The sequence below is a fragment of the Neomonachus schauinslandi genome, chromosome 5 (assembly GCF_002201575.2).
Source record: "Neomonachus schauinslandi chromosome 5, ASM220157v2, whole genome shotgun sequence".
NCBI classification, from domain to species: domain Eukaryota; kingdom Metazoa; phylum Chordata; class Mammalia; order Carnivora; family Phocidae; genus Neomonachus; species Neomonachus schauinslandi.
The window spans coordinates 50694559-50713589 of record NC_058407.1 but is presented as its reverse complement, the minus strand read 5'-3'; the positions used below and the strand labels follow the sequence as shown (position 1 = coordinate 50713589).

The 19031-nt window shown below is 40.0% G+C and overlaps 1 protein-coding gene across 1 annotated transcript in view; it reads left to right on the top strand.

Annotated features, from left to right (window-relative positions):
• Positions 1–957: 957 nt before the first annotated feature.
• Positions 958–19031, top strand: part of MSRB3 (methionine sulfoxide reductase B3) — a 168279-nt gene continuing 150205 nt past the window's right edge. Inside the window, exon 1 of the mRNA XM_021678683.2 lies at positions 958–1080. The gene's annotated coding sequence lies outside the window, so the exon portion shown is untranslated. The remainder of the gene's footprint in view (positions 1081–19031) is intronic.

The following is a 19031-nucleotide window of genomic DNA, read 5'->3' as shown; positions in this document are numbered from 1 at the left end:
TATAGTAATTAAGACAATTACGTTGTCTTGAAAAGCTAAGGGTCATTTGGACTCGATTACTGGAGGAGTTACCAGTGCCAAAGAAAAGGCAGGGAGCTAGTAGCTTGGGCCTATAATTAAACATCTGGGACTGACATTTTGGCCGTCAGAGGTAGCACCTTTTGAATACATTTCAACATTGCCTTTTAGACAAGCTACAACAAATACAAAAACTAGTGTAAGGGGAGGAAGAGAGGTTGGTGGTGGAAAGGACAACTGGTCTCAGCATCAGCATTTAACTACTGTGAAAACTTGTCACGCAGCCTGCCTCAGCTGCAAATGAACGCTCGCCTGGAAGGCAGGGGGGTGGTTTTGTGCCTTACAATGCCTGTTTGTTGTGGACTGGATGGCTCACCTGAATGTGCGGAACTGGCAGTGCCGCTCCAGCCTCACCCTCCCACACTGTTTAACAGAAGTATTTGCCAGATCTTTTTATCCTCTCCTGACCAAAGCTCTCAGGTGATTAGGGGCAGCGCGGGAGTCTCCTCAACCCCCTTAGGCGTCTTCCGTCGGGTCCTCGGCTCGCTGTCCGGTTTCCTGGTGGTGGTTTCTCTCTTTTCTACCCCGTCAGGGGTCTCAGGTGGCACCTGGGTGGGGCGCTCGGCTCTGCTCTTGGGCCTCAACCCTGGAGAGGGATGCTCCCTGGCAGAGAGCTTCCACCTTCTGCTCGCGCTCGCGGCCGGCAGCCTCGCGGCGGCTGTGGACGAGGAGGATTCGGAGGAGGGAGTTGGCGGCCGCTGAGGCCGGGCAGCGGGCCCTGTCCGCGGCGGGCCCGCTCCGCGGTCCTCCCTCGCTCGTCTCCCATGCTCATATTTGGACTCGGCTGCCCGCGCCCAGGAATTTCCCGTCATGCCTCCCGCCGCCCCGTCCGTCGCCCGGAGCCTGGGAGGGAGGGAGGGAGGGAGGGAGGGAGGCTCGGACGGCGGCGGCGGCGGCTCCCTGGCCCTTCCATGAGCCCGCGGCGGACCCTCCCGTGCCCCCTCTCGCTCTGCCTCTGCCTTTGGCTGGCCACGGCCGTGGCGCGGAGAGCCGCGCAGTCAGGTAAGTTTGGGCTCCCTCCCCGCCTCGCCTCCCCTCTCCCAGCCCAACCCTGCCGAGTTGAGGTGTGACCCAGACCCCGGATCCCCTCTGAGCGCCGGCTGCGCCCCCTTCAGCCTCCTGCGGGGACGCCCCCTGTCCTGAGCCGGGGAGGGGCGCTGAAGGGGAGCGCCCCGCGCGGGCGGTGGAGGGGGCGCGGATGGAAGGAGGTCAGGCTGGCTTCGCCCCCGCCTACGGGAGGCGTCTGGCCGCGTCGCTGACACCTTATCCCGTCTCCGGAGCGAACCTGAGCCCGAGGGACGCTCTCGCCCGACGCGGGCCCCCGGGAAGGGGCTTGGCTGGGCCGCCCGCCGGAGGCAGAGGAGGGGCGCCGCGCCGACTGCGGGAGGGCGCGGGACCAGCAGCGGGGGCCCCCGCCGAAGTGCCCGCTCGGATAACGGGCCGGGGTGCGTGGGAATGCGCCGGCCAGGCCCGCGCCTCCCGCCGCGCGTCCGGAGGGGCGTGGGGCGCCGGGCGGCGCTGGGGGCAGCGCCGGGAGCGGCGGGCGGCGAGCAGGGGCGCACCGAGGGGCGCACGGTCACCCGCCCGCCGCATCGCCCGCGCCCGGGGCTCGGGCTCAGGCTCCCGCGGGCCCCGCTGGTATTTAATAGGCCAAAACCGAACAAAACCCCGAGTTTGCCAGCTACCAGTTTTGTTTTGTTTTTGAGCGGAAAAAAGCATCTGAGTCTGTTTTTTAAGTTTTACACCGGACTATTTAAAGTCAAACTATGTGAACGAAAGGGGCCATTCCTGCCTTCCTTGGTTTAGGACTATAATTATGGTAATTCTGAAGTCTTAAGAGACGATTTTTAAGATCATTTTCTTTAAATCATGTGGAAAATATCACGAACATTTTTTATAAGGTTATTATAAAAGGTAATTATTTGAAATGACAAATGTACAGTTTAAGGTAAATGTGAAATTGCTTGAAATTTTGGTATTTGTGATGAGTATCCAACTTACTAATCATCAGAGTTTCTCAGTTCTTAATTTTTTCTGGAATGGAAGAACAAAAATTATAATTCCTCAGTTGAGATTAGGAAATTTTAGTTTGTTTTTGTTTTTGCCACTAGAAGACTAAAGCGTCAACATAAGATATGGCTCGCAATTAGGACTTATGAATTAGTTTAAAGCTGACTCTAATAAGCATAGATTATATTCAGAACTCTCTGGTCTGTCTCTTCGTATTTCCGTTTGCAGCATTGGTGGCAAAACAGAATTTAAAAGATAGTTGGTCTATAAAAAAATCTTCAGGGTTCATGTAACTTATAAAATTGCCAATTTAGATTAATGGGAGATTTTAAAAATGTTTAACTTTATTAAATGTGCAGTTTATAAATATTAATTTAAGTAATGATATCAATTTCATGTTTGCTTCTGACTAGAACTGTTTTTCAGAAAGACCTACTTTTTATGGATTCATATTTTAGGAGTATCTTTAATAGTACTTCTTGGGAAATACAAGAGGTTCTAACTGCACATTTTATTAGTGGTCTTCTAGAAAATACTGTGCTGCACAATAAAGAGTGGATTGTACTGCCAGGGAATATATGTGTTTTTTTTTTCTTTCCCCTCAGTGATGTGTTGACTTACCTAATACTTGTGGTAAAGCAGCCCTTGAAGACCAAAATCCACTGTACTGTGGCCCCTTGCCAGCAATTTTGGACACCAAGTTTATGTTTGGATCACTTAAACATTCATTCTTTTAATTTTGGTCCCAGCTGACATATAAGTCTAATTTCTGATGACTTTTATTAGGGCCCTATGTGAACGTCTGGAATTTTTTTATATTAAAATAAGTAGTCCTCTACCATATAGAATTTTGTCACAGTGCCTAAACTGCCTATCTGCCAAGGTTGCAAACATATAGCATCATTTACGTTTTGAATCAACTCACAGTTTTTTAGTTTTTAAAGGTGCTTGTTCTAGTATTTTAACTAAAATGTTAACCCATTAGGTCAGAAATCTTTACTATTTTGCTAAACTCAAGTAACAAGAATATCCAAAAAAGATCCCAACAGTAGTTGCATAGATTTTTTCCTACATTTTCTAATACATTTATCCTTTTTAAATTAAAAATAAAATTTCAACCATTAAAGAGAACTTTAGGAAATAATGTTTTTTTTGGTTCTATTATCTGGTCACAGTTCTTTGATTTTATCGCGCCTGTGTTACTTATTATAGTTGGGGATTTGGTTCAGATGTTTAGCTTCCTTCTCTGTAAAGTGTTGAAGTTGGACATAATCTCCATGTCCCTTCGAACTCCAGGTTACTGTAATATTGTTTTTGTTTATATAATCCTGCAGAGCCGCCCACACTACATTGATTCAACTTCTGATTGTCAACTCTGACTTGCTATACATGTTAAACTGGTCTACTTGTGGTCAGATCTGATTGGTGTGGATCCAGCTTGTGGAACATCTTGATATCTGGCACATGCACACAGATGCACACACGTTGACAGAGTTCCATGATATTAAGCTTGTGTTACTTTCTCTTCCCCTCATCTAATAGCAGGAAGTGCTGGTTATGTCATAGGGTAAATGTCTAACTGTTCTTTAGGGCAGTTAAGCCCAGGCCCTAAGATGGTTTGGTATTCAGTTTTGGAATTTGTGTCTGGGTTAAGGATACCACAGCACAGCATCCAAACCTTTCTGTGGTTGGGAGGTTGTGGGTAGTTATTTGGGGGCATTCCAGATGAAATGCCCTACATTCCTACAAAATGCCCTATTGATCATACTTGGACCTACCCATCTGGTTTATTCAGAATTAAATTGAGATTGGATAGGAGGGTCATCAGATCACTATTTAATTTGCCAGTTGTTAGCATCCGTGATTTCTATATAGATATCTCAAGGCTTTACTTTGAATATTCTTATATTTTCTCCTTTCTGGGCCAGTTTTTCTTTTAAAATGTTCAGCGTGGTCCTGGATCCTTGTTCACGTATTTTCTGTATAGCATACCAAAGTCATCTTTATGCCTTTATGGAAATGCAAAGAAAAAGAAATTGTAGAAAAGATAGGCCAGTAATAAATCAACCAGTTGACTTTATGGAGGATTTGGTTATTGCCTCATTTAAGCTTCTGTTGCAAGTAAGAGAAATGAACTTGAACTAGTTTTAGGAAAATGAAAGAAAGGAATCTGATGGAAGCTAAATGCAGACAGACCATATTAGGGACCAGGGACTGGAAAACGTGGAACTTTCTCTGTCTCTACTCTTTGCCTTTCTTTGCTTCATTGTTCTTTCTTTGCTGACCTTTTTTTTTTTTTCTGCTTTCCTGTGTTCATGGTTGAATTTGACTGCTCAGCAGCTCCTGAGTATTTATGTGTCCCTCAGTTCACAGGGAAAGACTAAATCATTGAGGCTTGATTCTGAATTCCTGAGAGAAAGAACCTGATAGACACAGTTTGTGTCTTGACAGAGATTTTCCCTAAGGTCTCTTCTTTTTTTTTTTTTAAGATTTTATTTATTTGACAGAGAGAAAGACAGCCAGAGAGGGAACACAAGCAGGGGGAGCGGGAGAGGGAGAAGCAGGCTTCCGGCAGAGCAGGGAGCCCGATGCGGGGCTCGATGTAGGGCTCGATCCCAGGACCCCGGGACCATGACCTGAGCCGAAGGCAGACGCTTAACGACTGAGCCACCCAGGCGCCCCACCTAAGGTCTCTTCTAATTCTAGAGTTCTTTGTAGTATGTACTGCAGACATTTATGTGGTTTGATTTTGCATTTTTACATTTTGTATTATGGGGTTATTAGTCCTTAAAAGGTATAATTTTCTCTTGATTGCAGTGTGTGTAGGAAAGAACATGCCACCTTCAGTGAGATCCTAGGATGTTGGAGTAGTTCATTCATACTGAGGCAGGAATGCTGAAATGACCAAGAGGAGCCTTTGGGGAGTGAACAGAGGGTAGCACCGTGTTTAGGAATCATGAAGCAGCTTGGGATCCACCTGACTTGTGAATATCCTGTTTAATAACAGCTGATCCATCTTGCAGATAATCATCTGCATATTTTCAGGAATTCACTGAAATAAAATGCTGGGCTCAAATAGCTCTTAAGGGTGAATTCATTAAAACTATGTAAGTGATAATTAGAGACATTCAAAATAGTAATAGTTGAGTGAGTTCCGTAGTTATTTTCCTGTTTCTCACCCATGTCTAGCATTTTCCATCTCTCCCTTTCCTTTAGACTGCTTCCACTGTCTGGATCGTTTTTCTCTCCTAACCTGTCCTTCAGGCCTCCATCTCATGGTCTTTTGCGAAGCTTTCTTCACCTCCTAGAATTTGTCATTTTCTTGTGTTTCTAAGACATTTTGTACCTTGATTGGAGCATGATTTTACCATCTTGCGTTATCAAATCCATATGTAATTTATCTTCCTCATTAAATTATAAGTTCTATTAGACCAGTGAATCATCTAGAAGAATTCAGATAAGCTATTAGCACCCATCATCCCAGGCATAATGATTCCAGCTTTTTCAAATGTTCTTAAGCTTGAATGGCATCCTGCTTGTCACTACCTTCTTCTTCAGACATTGGAGCTCAGTCATATTGCTCTTCTTTCTCAGTCCTTGTCTGTTTTCTAGATGTTACAAGCTGTTCCATGAATATTCTAATTTCCCGTGTGATGATCAAATATATAGAATGATAGGATCTTTTCCTGCAAACTGAGATGGATGGGGAAGGAGAGTATAGCAAACTGATATGGAAGGAAATCAACTTGTATGGAGCACCCAATATTTACCAGATTAGATAGAGAGGGCAGGTATAGGAAAACATTGGAGCATATATGAAGGGGAATAGTGGGGAGATAAAGTATAAAAATTGAAAATTAGGTTTGGCCTAGAACATGGAGGGCTAGGCTAGAAAATTTGGACTGGGTTAGTAAGCTATGAGATTGAAGTTCTTTGAGTCCTCAAAATCAGAGTTGGATTATAAGATATATTATCTAATAATTCAGAGGATGAATTGAATCAGGAAAGAAGCCATTGGATTAATAAAGAAAGGTTATAGGGGATTTTCTTAGGAAATGAAGACCTGAGCTAGGGTGGTGGTGATGATATTGGAGAAATGTTGCTGGGGTAGACCGGACAGAAATAGACAATTAATTGGAGATGGGGAAAAAGAGGGATGACTAAAAATGATGGGAAGATGTTAAGGTTGGGCAATTACAGAATGTGAACTCAGCAGGTTTGTGGGTGGGGGTAAAAAATGAGTTTTGTTTTAGATCTATTGCATTTGAGGTGCTGGTAGAACATGCATGTGAAGATGCGTAGCTGAGTCAGAACTGTGAGGCTGTGACTTGGAGAGACCGGGGCTGGAGATTAAACATGTATGAGTAAGGAAGACTAAAAATACAGGGGAAAAGAAAACATTTGTTGACTGGAGGAAGAGGAAGGGCACATGAAAAGCATCATCATCAAGAAGATGCAGCTTCTTCTGGTTTGAATGATGCTCCGTCAGTATATGGCATTCTGTCCATGAGCTTTCCTTGTATAGGGGACACCACATGTACTCACTCCATGGATAGTACACGGGAAGCCTTGAACAAAGGATCCTGCAGCCAGAAAGACCTTCCCAAACTGTGAAATTGTTGTTGCTACTTTCCGTCTTAACCTCTTCAGTGGCTTATCTTTAAAGTAAAGGACTAACGCCTTAAATGTCTTCATCATCACCAAGCCTTGCTTTTCTCTGTACTCTGAGCTTCCTACAAGTGGTTCATTTAGCTTTGAACACCCATTTTACTGTCTCCTCCTCATTCTTCCCTTTACCTTCCCCAGGAACGTGAAGCCAATGTGATTCCCGCCATATGAAGTACTCTTCGGCTTTTTTTGTTTTCCTGGTCCTCTATGGGTACTTTTTATTGCCATGGTCAAGTTCTTATCCGTAAAACAGTTGTTGACAATTTCCTAATCTATAATAAAAATTTTATAATAAATCACATCCCTACCTCTTTCTTACAGAATGCCTTGTTTTTCTTACCTCTTCAAGTGTTGCCTGCAAGGCTCTTGAACACTTGAGCTGGCCACCTGGGCCACCATACCTTGATCTGTGACTCTGGGCCATGGTAGCCTGGAGCAGCTTTGTTACCTGGCATTTGTGTGACTGCATTACACCGCTGAGTGCTGTTTATCAGGAAACCACAAGACAGTTTCTTGATACCTTTCTGAAGGAAATCAGAGGGAATTTACTTCATTGAGAGGCCTTTATTTGCATAAACTGCAGTTTTGTAAAATATGGAGGTGACTGCAGGTGAAATAGAGAAATGGTGCTGGTGTAGGAAATGTGCTCACAGGGCAGCTTCCTGATCAATGGGGTATCCTGATTCTGTTTCTAAGAACAGTATACACTTCATAACGTTTGTCTGAAATGGCATATTTATGTTCAGTATGGAGTATTAAGAATAATTTCTGACTTGATTAAAAAAAGGAACCCTCCCATATTCTAGTAGTTGTGCTTTTAGTAGCTGTTGACTGAGAAAATACATAATAGCAAAAACCCACTATAAAAATTTTAAATGAGTTTTTTAATATAAAAAGCATTCTCATGTTCAGAAAATACACATACGTGGAAATTATGGCTTCTAGAGTCTATAGACAGCTTGATTTCTTGCTTTGTGGATACTCTCAGGGAGGTTCTGGTCTCAGCTTTCAGTGGCTCATTGTCATCTCACTTTAGAATTGGAGGAGAGTTTTGTTTGAAAATCTGAGCCATGGTTGAAATTTTGGAATGACAAGAAAGTTCCTTCTCAACATCTTCTAGGAATAGCAGTTGTCTGTTTTATGCCAGGCAATGTACTTTATGCTAAGACTGGGCTGTTAAGCAGTCTCGGGGATGAGTATATGAACACTTTTTAAAAATAATATTTTCAGGTATATGAGCATCATTCTTAGGGCCATACTCCTGTTTTTTAGGATGAAATTTAGTAGGTGATTTTCATGCAAGTATATACCTACAGCAGTCTGTGCTATGGCATAACTATCTTCTATTACAATAAATTGTGTTACACAATGAATCTTTATGGTTCCTCAGGTCAGGTTATTTTCTTTAAAGGAAAAAAAAACCTGCAAACAAAACAAAACCAACCAATCCCTCAGTACATATGTTAAATTTAAGGCAACACTGAAAATAAGCCTGTATTATACATTTAGAGTCTTTAAAAAATGTCAGGATATTTTTTGTATAAATCAGACAGTCCTGAATTTTATGTTTGTTCTTTCATTTCTCTTATTTATATTGTGTTTGGTTGTCAGAGAATCTGGGCATAGTTGGGGTTGGGAGAGATCTAAGGTGACTATTACAGGTGGATATTTTATCTTAGATTATTGGTGTATAAGGAAAGAAAGATAGGGCCATATCTCCCTGTTCACAGTCCATTAAATAGGATGACAGTTGAGGGACCACGGGTAATTTGGGAGCCCTGGTCTCACAGTAACTGAGAATGAAAAGGTGCATACACTGTAGTCCTTCCCGATATCTTGGTGTGTGAATATTCCGTCTAGTTAGATCACTGCAGGGAGCCAGGAAGAGCATGGTTGAAGGTAGGGGATGTTTACCAATTTGCAGAGCCAGTTGAAAGATGGCAGACTCATTAGTATATTTGCATCCTTGTGTATATGTTCATGTTGCAAAGGAGTCAGTGTAGTGCTGATGAAAAGAACATTGGATAGCAGATTGGAAGACTGGGTTTTCCTCGTCCTGTTCTTGCATGAGGCATTTTACACTCTCTGTGCCTCAGTTTTCACATCAGCAAACTGAACCAACTGGGCTAATACCTGATGTTGTTTTTACTTTAAGATTCTATAGTCTATGGGTTGTCTAAAAGTCTCTAAGTAGCTTTCACAATTTTTAATGGAAATGACATGATTAATAAATGATACAAAGTTGTCTTCTTTTGTTATGTTTGGTTCAAGGTGTCTATTTTGTGGAACTAAGTATAAATGTTATTCTGTGACTAAGATCTTATGTTTGAACTTTGTAGCCTAATGTGCTCAGTAATTTGATCCATAAGAAAAGTTATATAACCCTTTTAAAGTTCCAGTATTTATTTAGAGGATAGATTACAGTGTATTAGAAGCATCATATTAACTATCCCATTTGAAGTCATGGCCTTATGCACTAGAAACTATGTTGGCTGATCTAGATGTATAGCTATGAATTGCTTATTTAGGCTTGATGATGTATCTCAGATGGGAATAGTCCTCTTTTAGTCAGGGTACACTGCTAGTAGAATTTGCTCTTGACCATCCTAGAAATATATTTAATTCTTAAAACTAGTTAATTTGCTCTTATCATTAAAGAAGAAAATCTCCATTGAGCTTTAAAGGAAAAAAAAAAAAAAACCACTTTACTGATTTGACAGGGAAAAAAATCTTCTCTTGCCTTTATAATATATTGTTAAGTTTTTGCCCATTTGTTATAAATATTTCACATGCACAAAAAGAATATATAACATGTATATATAAGACATAAAGAATGATTTTTAAAAATCTAGGTATCCCTACTCAGCTTCAGAAGTAGAATGTTAAAGTTGCCTGTGTGACCTTCATATACACCTGCCCTCCACTCAGAGTACCTAGTCATGCGTTTTGTGATAATCACTTAACACAAATGATAACTAGTACACTCTTGCTTTTTTTTTTTTTATAGCTTTACCATAGATGTATCTATCTCTACATATTTTACTTTTTACTTTTGCATGACTTGGAACTCTGTATTAATGGTGTCATCTGCTGTGTAACTTCTGTTGTTGTTTTTTTTTTTTTTTTAGATTTTTATTTATTTATTTGACAGAGAGAGAGACAGCGAGAGAGGGAACACAAGCAGGGGGAGTGGGAGAGAGAGAAGCAGGCTTCCCACCGAGCAGGGAGCCCGATGCGGGGCTCGATCCCAGGACCCCGGGACCATGACCTGAGCCGAAGGCAGACGCTTAACGACTGAGCCACCCAGGCGCCCCTACTATGTAACTTCTGTGACTTGCTTTTTTCCCTCATCACATTATATTTGTGTTATCCACATTGGTGTATGTAACTCATTTTTAAAAGATTAGCATTTCTTTTATCATCTATATGTTTTTCTACTTTTTATTTATTTCTGCTCCTTTCACATTTATCTGTTAGGATGCTTATGTTATTCTATGGAGTCAAATCTGTTTTTTCCCCATTGCTTCACCATCCATATAGTGAATAATAATACTAATGATAGTGATAATAACAATAATAGCAAATACAGACAGATGTTACTAGTCTTTTTACCATTTGTGCCAGCTGCTAGTTTAAGTCTTTACTGTTTACATATATTAACTTATTTAATGCTCATGACAACTTAATCAAGGAGGTGTAGCAAATTATCATGAGAACTCATATATTGAGATTAGGGCCTGAGGTGCAAGGCATTCAGTAATTTGTATGACTATGATTTAAATCTTGGCAGTCTGGCTACAGAGTTTATGCTCCTGATCATTGCAGTATTGTGACTCCTATGTAGTCTATTCTTTCAATTATATTTTTTCCCATTTAACTTTTTTAAGGTATTAAAGTGTTTTTGTCACTTTCAAAAAAGAATGACCCTAGTGTGATCATCAAGTTGGTTCTCCTGCACAACAGCAATTGTTTAAAGTCATGCTACAATTTAATTTACTTCATGGTTAGACCATGACTTTTTCATTCAGGTTTTAAAAAATTCTCTAGGATTTATTGTTGCTTTTTTCCCCCAAATGAAAAAGAATATCTTTTTTATTATTCTTCTAAAATCTTTCAGTTTTTTACTTTGGTATATGGTTTGGAATTGATTTCATTGATTTCTTGTGCTAATTTCGACCAGTTTCTTCATTTTTAGACAATGGCATCCTTTTTTTTAAAAAAAGTATTTCTGTGACCTTAAATGAATCACTTAATCTTCCTGAGCCTTGGATTTCCCAACTAAGTTGCATTTGTTAGGTATAATTATTTCATTAATCAGATATATGTAATTGCTAATCAGAGCCTCCTTTCAGTGTAAAGTAACCAAGGACAATTACGAAGGAAAATAAAGGGAAGTTCTTGATAGTGGTTGGAGACTACTGATTTTCCCCAACCCCTCCAATTGCAGAACAAAAAACTTCAGTATATAGAGTAAAATCCCTCTGTACTGTAATTTTCTTGTATAACTTTCCCCTAAATTGATTAATTTCCTAATTATTTTTTTTCTCTTCCATTGTGAGTTTATTATGTATTCAAGTTTTTCCAAGGTCTTGGATAATCTCTTAATATCCTTTATTTAAACATGCTCAAATTTCTCTTATTTTCTAAAATAAACAAAAGCCTATTCCACTTGCCATCATCCTCTGTGACCAAGTTACTTTACAAGTTGTTTATGTCCTTGCTGTCTCTATCTGCTGTCCATCCAAAAATATGTGTTAAGCCTATGCTACACGTCAGGCACTAACTCATCTAATCTCTGGGGATGCAGTATGAGCTAGAGAGACTAGGAACTTTCATTCTCCGTGTGGAACCAGCATGGCCTGTTGTGGAAGGAATGAGAAGATCATTTTGTGGTAGGAGAAGGAGGGAGGATGGTTAGAGTTGAGGGCAGAGAAGGTGGTGAGATCATATGGGGCTTTTAGGCCATAATGAGGAGCTTAGATATTATTCTGCATGATGGAAGCCATTAGAGTGTTTTCAGCAGGCAATGACAAGATCTGATTTGCATTTTAAAATAATCAGTCTGGCTGCTGTGTGGAGAATGAATTAATTGTAGGGGCCAAATGGAAGCAGGTAAACCATTAAGGGCTAGTTTAGTTAATAACGGTTTGGACCAGAGTGCTGATGGCAGAACTGATGGGTTGCTGATGGATTGGATATAGGGTCCAAGAAAATGAGAAGAACCATCCATGCTATTCCACTGAAACCGCTTTGATTGGAGCCATTAATGTTGTCCATATCATTAAACCCAATGAACTCAATTTGGTCTCTATCTTCAGGGCATTTGATACATTGACCATTCATTTCTAGAAATAGTCTTTTCTATTGGCTTGTAACACTGTTATTGTTATATATGTGATCCTAAACAAATTAATTAAATTATCTGTGCCTTAGTTTCCTCACTTGTAGAATGATAATACTATTGTTCCTACCACTTAGGTTGTTGTAATTGTTAAATGAGACAATATATGTAGATTACTTAGCACGGTGTCTTCCACAGAGTTCATTCACAGTAAATGTTAGCTAGCAACATCCTTATCATTGTCCTAATCATCATCATCGTTATTCTGAGATAACACTTTCCTTGACTCTCCCTTCTTTGGCCAGTGCTCCTTCTTGGTCTCCTTTGCTAATTTTCTCCTCCATCTCACCGATAAATGTTGAGGTTCCTCAGGGCTCTGACATTTTCTTTTCTCATTTTACCCATTTTCTGAGGCCATCAAATTTACTCCATGGCCTCAGTTCCATTTGTATAAAATTAACTCCCCCTAAATCTACCCATAAACAAGATCTGTTTCCTAAGCCACAGTCGTATATATCACTTGCTTCTATATTATCTCCACTTGGATTGGTGGTGTCTTAGGCACCTTCAACATGTCAAAAACGAAAGGGTTTTTTTTTTTCTTTGCCCAAACTTAAGCCTCCCCTCTCGTTCTCTAATTTAGTAAATGTTATTACCATTTGCACAGTTGTATGAGCCAGAACTGGAGTCCTCCTAATTTTTTTTTCCTATTCTCATGCACTATATCAAACTTTTGCCTAGAATTCTGCAATAGCTACCTCATTAGTCTCACTGCTCCTGGTCTTATGCCACCCCCATCCATTTTCCACCTTTCAGTTGGATCTGATCATGTTACTCTCAGTTACTCCCCTTTCTTTTTAGGAGAAAAAGAAAGGGGAGTTCCATATTCTTATAATGCCTTCCAAGATTTGCTTCTGCCTACCTTGTCAGCCTCCTCATCTCCCCTCCTGTACTCCTAACCTACACCTTCCAGCCATGTTCTTCTTTCATCACTGCCAGCAGGCTGCATTCATTCTTATCTCAGCGCTGCTGCTTATCACTTACTTTGTTTGGAGTACTTGTTTCTTCATTCTTGATGTGAGCAACACAGTCTTATCTTTTATTCTTAATTTAAATGTTACTCCCTCCAGGAAGGCTTTCTTATGCTCCCCACCAAACTAGACTTCTTCCCTCTGTTATATAGGATCTTTATGCCCCCTTTGTTTCTCTGTGATCCTTATTGCACTTGCTAATAATATCTTTCTCACTAATATGTAAACTTCACAGAGGCGGGACTAGGGCATATTGTTTCTCACTTTGTCCCCAGCACCTGTTTGTCAGATAAAGGGTGAATGCAATGTGACTTGCCAGTTTGGGAAGCGAGAGGCCTTGTAGCTGAGTTTGATGTGTGTTTTCTTAATCTTTCAGGGTGATAAAGGGGAAGAAGAGAAAAGTTTAGGTTTACTGTAGTTTAATTTTCTGACCCGAGTGGCCACAGGGTAGGGAGGGGAAGAAGCATCAGAACTGGATGTGGCTGGTGCAAGAAGTGGTGCCCCAGGTTTGAATTTCTTTTCTCTGATTGAAGTAACACTCAGAATTTCCAGGGAAGTGCCCCTCGTTTTCCACATTTGCCTGCCTTTTTCGGAAGTCAGCCATGGCAGTGCTTCCCCAGTCCTTGGTATGCTAGGCATGAGCATTGCCTCAGACGCTTGCTTAGTGTGGCTCCCAGTGCCAGAGTTAACTCTTGGCTCCAGATATACTGTGCCAGTGATTAAGCTTTTTATACCTGTGACCTACCTGCTCTCTGGCCTTGGCGCCTGTTTAGAATCCTGGCAGGAATCTGCTGGATTCTCTTTCACTAACTTGCAGAAACAGTGTTTGCACCTGAGATGAGTTGGGATTGGCCTTTTCCTCAATACATTCCCTCTGCACTTTGTCTAGCAGAAGTATTTCAGAGTGGGTTTCTCCTATTTCAGTTTCCAATGTGGATGCATGTTCATTTTCCTCTATACTTTCTTTTAAAAGGTATTTATTTATATTGCCACCTTTGTCTGTGTGGCAGGGTGTGTGTGTGTGTGTGTGTGTGTGGTGTGCACGTGTATGCATGTGTGCAGGTCTCTTACCTCCGCTTTTAAAAAATTCCCTCTATGCCATTTCTTTGTTTTGTAACTCTATATGAGAGTCATTTTTAATAGGTGCATTTAAATCATTTATGTTTTGTGTTATCATGGACTAGTTGATGACATTCCTTGTCCTCTTGTTTTATCCTCTTTTTATGGTCTTTTCCCCTTAGTTTTCAATCTTTTGCCATGTGATTTCTGTGTTTTATTTGCTTTTATATTTCATAGGGATTTGAAAGGTTGACATATTTTAGGTTCTGTGACCTTGAAAAAGTGTTCAAAAACATCATTGAGACTAAACTAAATCTAATTATTAAATTTGAAAAAAACAAGATACAATAGCATTTGACTCTTCTCTGCAGGAGGAGTTTTGGATTCTTTTATTTTTTTCTGCTGTGCCTTTGTTAACTAAAGTGGGGCTGTAGATCCACATGCTTAATGTGGAATTGTTATTTTTATATGTTCTCCCTTTTAAGCATTATTTTTATCTTTTTCATTTAATTATATAACATCTACTGCGTTTAGTGATTACCACCATACCTTTTACACCTCAACTTTACCATTCTTAAGGATTTTTTTTTTCTTTTTTCGTTTGGCTCCCGCCCCCCCTTGGGGTCTTCCCCCCCCCCCCCCCCCCCCCCGCCGCATGCAGAATATACGCATGTATGTTTCCAGAGCTCTCCTGTTACCTGAAGTAATTATAGAATGTTATATAACATTTAGCCCTTTTTTGCAAAACAAATGTAATAAAAAGAATCCAATAAAGCATAATTAGGAGGCTTCAAAATGCTTGTAGAATGACTTAAATGCTAATAATAGTGTAATTATGAAATATAAAAAGTTGCTAGCATTCTGTTTAGAAGAAGAACCTAGGAACAATAAAATTTATTGGCATTCAAATGACAAATTTATATCAGTCACAAGGCTAGTACTGCTCAGAGTCATGTTGCAAAATTAGTTATAAATCTGAGAACAGTTTTATTCTTTGAATATGAGTGATAATGGCAGTTTTAGTTGAATTTCAACAATATTTTGTAACTCATACCGAGACGTTCAAATTAGAGTTGACCAAAAGTTTACTTCATCAGATTCCTGTTATATTAATACATTTGCCTCATGCATGCATAAAGCTAGATCACTCTATATGATTGACTGAAACAGTTGATTGCAAAACTTGAAATTTTTGTTTGTCAAAGATAATGATTTTTTTGGGCAGTCACTAAAAAATAATTAATAGAAAAATTAATCTCAAATTAATCTTAGCTGAGTTGTCTGCTAGACAATTGCCTCATTCTAACCCTGTCCAAAACTAAGCTAATTAAACCCTGCCACATATGCACACGCACACACATGCACACAAAGATACATACGCTCTCTTTCACTTGCTGTCTTTATCTCTACACGATATTTCTTGCTTTTCCTCCTCGGAAAGGGGAGTAAAATTCACTGAGCAGTCTGCTAATTACTTTCAAAAACATTATCTCATTTAATTAATTAATTAATTAATTAATTGTTCCAAAACTTAATGAAATTAGTGTTATGATACATTATGTAGGTAAGGAAACTGAAGATCAGAGAGAGTAACTAATTTGCTAAAGATTTATCAGCTGAGCTAAGTGATGGAGTCAGAATTTGAATCCAGTTCTGACTCTTTCCTATATACTACACTGCCTAGATACAACATAGGACTCTAGTCCTATGGGAGCTAGGACGTTATGCACAGAGAGAAGGGAAAACAGAGGAAGTGACATTTGAGTTCAGTTCAATGAAAACATTTATTGAGCCTTTATTTTACAGTGTTGTATAACACTGACTACTCTCAAGGAGTTTATAGGAGAGGCATACATAAACCTGAAACTAACACGGAGTAGTAGATATAATAATAGAGGCACTGAAGTAGGAAGTAGTATAGAAGAACAACTGATTCATTTTCTAATGGAAGGGATGAGGAGAGGGGTGTGGCGACCAGCTGTAAAGGAAAGTTTCCCAGAGGAGGTGATATCTAAACTGGGTCTTGGAGGTTAAAAATGGAGAGTTCATTCCTTATATGAGTATATGGGTGGTATGGTGAGGGTAGAAAAGGTGTGTGGGAAATGATAAAGAGTTGGCTATCATCAGAACATTTATTTATTTATTTATTCAAAATATACTTATTGAATGCCTGCTAGGGGTTAGTCACTGTGTGAGATACTAGAGACAAAGTGAAGAACAAGAGAGTTCATGGAGCAAATAGCGTACCAGGGAGTGTTGATGACTGAAGTTATACAAGTAGGAAAAGAAGGGAGCCTGAATGCCAGGAGAGATTGGTTGAATTTTCCTCTGTAAGTGCCAATGAGCATGGAAGCACATGAAGCAGGGTATTGACATGGTCAGAACTAGGACACAGCACTTTTGCAACAGTGGGGGGTGGATGTGAGGGGAGTCAAGTTAGAGGCAGGAAGACCAGTAAAAGGCCATTACTGTATTTTAGATGAAAGATAAAAAGAAAAGGATGTATTTGAGCAATATCTTGGAAATAAATTTGGCAGCACTTAGTGTCAATTGGATATGAATGCTTAAAATAGAGAATGATTGAGGATGACTCCCAGATTTGAAGTTTAGTGGCTGGGAGTAGTTTTTATTTTTTTTTTTTTATTTTTTTTTAAAGATTTTTATTTATTTATTTGACAGAGAGAGAGACAGCGAGAGCAGGAACACAAGCAGGGGGAGTGGGAGAGGGAGAAGCAGGCTCCCCTCCGAGCAGGGAGCCCGATGCGGGACTCGATCCCAGGACCCCGGGATCATGACCTGAGCCGAAGGCAGACGCTTAACGACTGAGCCACCCAGGCGCCCTGGGAGTAGTTTTTAACAGGATCAGGAATACAGAAAGAATAATAAATTAGTAAAGAAAGAAACAAATAGAGTTTACCAATAATAAGTTGGTAAAGAGACAAACAAACAAATGAATAGTTTGAGATGCATGTGGAATACCCAAATAATAATTCTTCTTCTCCTCCTTCTTCTTCTCCTCCTCCTCCTTCTTCTCTTTCTTTCTTTTTTTTTTTAATTTTAAGTAGGCTCCACACCCAGTGTGGAGCCCAGAGCAGGGCTTGAACTCATGACTGTGAGATCGAGACCTGAGCTGAGATCAAGAGTCTGATGCTTAACCGACTGAGCCAGCCAGGCACCCCCCCAAATTCTTTTTAAAACATGATTTAATCACCTAAAATTAATTTTAAAAACCCCACTGAAGGACAAAGTAGAAGATTTTGCAAAATATTTTATTTCTTTCACTATATGATCTCATTCATGACTTCTCTTCTCTCCCAAGGCCAACATGGTACCAAAGGATAGTTGATGGAGGCCATTAAAGATTTATCTTTCAGTGTAATAGAAGGAGTTCATTTTCACAAAACTTTTCCTTTATCTGCTCTATCAGATTCAAACCATAACTCATGCCATCATGAGAATTTTATTTCATAATTTTCTTACTTTCTGCAATAGAAAGTAAACTTGGAGGGAGGAATGCTAAAATTCTAGTACAAGAGCAAATATTTATTTGCAGTTTCCAGTGCTAACACCTTCTATTTTCCTGGAATCGTGGCAAAGTTCTAACTTAAAATATTTGAAACATAATTTAAGGACACATATTTTTAGTGCTTATGTTCAACTCATTAAAAATAGTCTTGTAGTGGTAGATATAGATACTGTAGTTTATAGTCCCAGGCGTGGGATTTAGCCAGCCTGCATTAGCAAGTTTTTCTTTAGATGAAATGGTCTGTTGAAGCATTCCATCTTTTTTGTACGTATAAGCTTTATTTTTATGAAAAACCTGTACATGGTTCTTGGTACATGGGAACTTAAAATGAAAAGCACCCGCCTTCAACTCCACCCCTCCCCATCTCTGTCTCACTCTTTTGGAGTAATGTTTTTAAATCATTCTGGTAGTTCCCTAATTTTAGTTAATATAATTATAGCACTACTTCTTGATTCATCTATTTTATATGCTATCCAGTCATGAAAAGTAAAGGTCTATCTCTGCTCTTTCTAATCTAGTCTGTCTACCACTGCTTATTGTTCTATTGACTGTTAAATTTCCCTATTGTTCACTTTTGTAACAATAAATATTTGCTCATCAGCTTTTGATAGGTTACTGCCAAGCAGTTGTGACAAAGATTCCAAGGAGAGTGACTTACATAAGCAGCAGTTTATTTTTCTCCCTTAGTAGCCCGGGGTAGGTAATAGCCCACAGTTGGATGGATTGGAATAGCTTTGCTTCATGACCTGTTAAGTTTGCCTTCGCCCTCAAATGGCTTCCATCTCAGGGTCCAGGCATGCTCCTACAGTTGTGGCTGTTTCCCAGAGCAAGAGGATGGCTGAAGTAGTGACTTTGTCTGTAAAGTAGGAGATTCGATCTTTCTTGGCTTATATTCCATTGGCCAACACTGAGTATCATGGTCTCAGCAAGGGAGGCTGAGAAATGTAGCTGTGTATTCAGCTAAAATTTCAGAGGGTTCTCTTACCAACACAAAGAAGGAAGAATGGATTCCAAGAGTCAGTTAGCATTTTCTAGTCCAGTTAGTATCTCCTAACACTACTTTAAGATGAGGGTCCTGATACTCTTACCCTTCCTCTACCTTTCTTTCTGGCCCTGTACATTTTGTTAGCTACATAACTTTTCTTTTTGTTTTAAAATGTGATGTTACTAATGTTTACCTTCTCTTCTGAAACCACAGTCAAATCTTTGTATAGAGGTCGTCTTTAAAAGTGTATATTGTTAATTCTATACCTATTGTTTACTTATTATTTACTTTCAGGTCAAAAAAGGTGAGCTATTGCTGTAATTCCTTCTCCTT